This window comes from Sinocyclocheilus anshuiensis, unplaced genomic scaffold, assembly GCF_001515605.1.
Source record: "Sinocyclocheilus anshuiensis isolate Anshui unplaced genomic scaffold, SAMN03320099.WGS_v1.1 scaffold728, whole genome shotgun sequence".
NCBI lineage: Eukaryota > Metazoa > Chordata > Actinopteri > Cypriniformes > Cyprinidae > Sinocyclocheilus > Sinocyclocheilus anshuiensis.
In genome coordinates this window covers 953,880-956,776 of record NW_015555767.1, presented here as the reverse complement: position 1 = coordinate 956,776, position 2,897 = coordinate 953,880, and the positions used below count along the sequence as shown (strand labels likewise).

General features: G+C 41.8%; 1 pseudogene; it reads right to left on the bottom strand.

The window, feature by feature from the left end:
• LOC107674227 (sarcoplasmic/endoplasmic reticulum calcium ATPase 2-like) overlaps window positions 1-2,897 on the bottom strand; it is a 29,873-nt pseudogene that overhangs the window by 23,722 nt on the left and 3,254 nt on the right.

Sequence of the window (2,897 nt, the reverse complement as noted above, 5' to 3'; positions counted from 1 at the left end):
TCAGCAAACTGTTTGCGGGCTTTCTTGTGCATCATCTTTAGAAGAGGCTTCCTTCTGGGACGACAGCCATTGCAGACCAATTTGATGCAGACAGGCTGACCCCCCCCACCCCTTCAACCTCTGCAGCAATGCCGGCAGCAAAAGTGTCATTTCTTCAGTGTTGTCACATGAAAAGATATAATAAAATATTTACAAAAATGTGAGGGGTGTACTCACTTCTGTGAGATACTGTATATCCCTCATGTTGCCATTGTCCCTTGTCTAGCTTTGTTTCCTGTAAGTGCTGTTGGTGAGTGTTATGTTTTATGTTCGAGTTCTACCACATTTCATGTTTCTTTGTCAAGCCAAGAATGATCAAGTCAAGTCTGTACACTTCTGGATATCAATAAACTGCATTTGGGTTCACTACACTCGCCTTCAGTGGTTCCCCCGTTACAGAATGCTAGACCAAAATATGAACCCAGGGCAAGGCCATCGTACTATTGAGGATGATGTGGAGGACTTCTGTGGACTTTGTGATCAAGTGGATTTTAACGATGTAGCACTTAAAAGACATTTTTCGTTTTGGTTTAAACAAAAATATTTCTCGTTTCATGCCACTCCATACTCCGAACTGGACTTTGGCACAATACACTGATTATGCCCTGTTGCTCTGTGGTTCTTCTTTTACTGTGGGTATTGTGAAGGAGGAGCCCTGCAATACCGCAGTTCCCACACCAGAGTGTTTCCACGCCCCAACCATCATGTCAGTATTTATTCATGCCACGACCACCACACTGGAGCCTGCTCATGTCATGCCTGCCACAGCTGAGTCTTCAGCCAAGATGGCCGCCAGGCTTCGTCACGTCATGGCCACCACGTCAGAGCCTCTTCACATCATTGCTGCCATTCCAGAGTCTCCAGCCATCATGGACACCACTCCAGTGTTTCCGGATGTCATGAACATCGTATCTGAGGCTACAAGGGCGATTCCTAGGCATGTGAGAATGGCTTCCAGTTTGGAGGACACGCCACTTGTGTCCGTGCAAGCAGCTGGCATCTCTGCAGTGGTACCCAGTCTGAGGGTCTCTGAGATGGTCCCACTGTCAGTCGCACTCCCTGTTATGGCAATGGCCATATTGTGTGTTTGGGCTACACACTGCTCTCCTGTCCATGAGTCCGCTCCAGTCTATGAGTCCGTTCCAGAGCCTGCTCCAGTTCATGAGTCTGCTCAAGACCCCGCTTAAGTCCATGAATCTGCTCCAGAGCCCGCTCAAGCCCTAGAGCTCAGTCCTGTGTTGGCACCAACCTGTGTGTTTCCTGCCTGTCTTGTGTTGACCACGGTGGTCACACATAGACCCTCTGCCAGTCCTGTCACGGCTAAAGAGGTCGTCCCTGAACTCACAGTCTGTCCTCTCATGACCAAAGAGGCCAACCCTGAACTCAGTCTGCGCTGTCACGGCCAGGGAGGCCAGGGATGACACAGCTGTTTCACGACTGGATCAAATTCACCACGACAACGATGACACGTGTTTAGGGTTTATTCTGACACCTTCAGTTCCACTAATGCTCACAAATCAATGCTCACACAAGTGTTTTTATAACCGCAAAAGCTCTTTTACTGTAGCTGCAATGTTATATTGAGTCACGTTTATCAAAAAACGCTGATAAAAGTATACAGTATATAGACCCACTTTATTGGTATTTAAGTAGTATATATTTATGTTGAACTTTATTCTTGAACAGATGGCGCTGTATTAAGCAGTATATGAAAAGTATTTTAGTTATTTCATGAAAACGTTTCTGAAATGTCTGTGTATTTGACAAATACTGCATTTAATTCACTTCATATGTGATGGAATATGCAAACACCGCACGAGCGTCACTACCGGAAGCTGAAAGTGTCCGACTTGACGTTTCCGCTTTCAATTCCACCCCCGACTGCAAGTGGTAACTCGCCGATCGGTCTGTGCAACGCCGTATGAAGTCGAACGCACCTATTGTCATGTCATGCGGTTATGTGTTCTGGTTGTTCATTGGCCCTCATGTTGCCATTGTCCCTTGTCTAGCTTTGTTTCCTGTAAGCGCTGTTGGTGAGTGTCATGTTTTATGTTCAAATTCTAGTTCATTTCATGTTACACTTCTGGATATCAATAAACTGCACTTGGGTTTCATCACAACTCGCCTACAGTGGACTCTAATGTTACAGACACGTACATTTCCATTTAAAGATCAAAATTATTCTAAATAAGGCTTTGAGTTGGTTCTAAATTTTATCTTAAAATTTAGTGCAAACAATTTTTGTGAACATTTGTATATGCAAAGCTTGCGCCTACAAACCATTTTTTTGTGCAAGGATTAAACTAATGACTATACACAAATCTTTATTGAACTTAAACAAAAAATTTGGGTAAAAAAGATGTTTAAAAAGAAATGGGCATAATTGATGAGTTCCTTTGAAGATAATATGAATTTCATTTTCACTTAAGTTGAGTTTCACTTAAGATTTATTAGATAAATTATAAATTTAAACCGATTATAAATCTAGATGTTTTTGACTCAACAGTATTTAAACATGAAATTTAAGGCTACAATGTGGCCATTTTAGGTATATTTACACAGTGTTCAGAGATGTTCCGTCACCATTTACTCAACCTCATTTGTTACCATACAAAATATGACTACTTTCTCAGGTAAAAAAAATCACAAATGACAGTCGCAGTCACCGTCCACTTTGACTGTATGAACAAAAGAAACCATGAAAGTGAATGGTGACTAAGTCTCTGAACTATCTTCAGGTTTGGACCAACATGAGAAATAAATAAAGACAGAATTTTCATTTTTATCTGAATTATACCTTTAATTTTCAAAGGAGACTCTCTCTAAATAGAGGTAAGTTTCAATATTAAAAATATTTA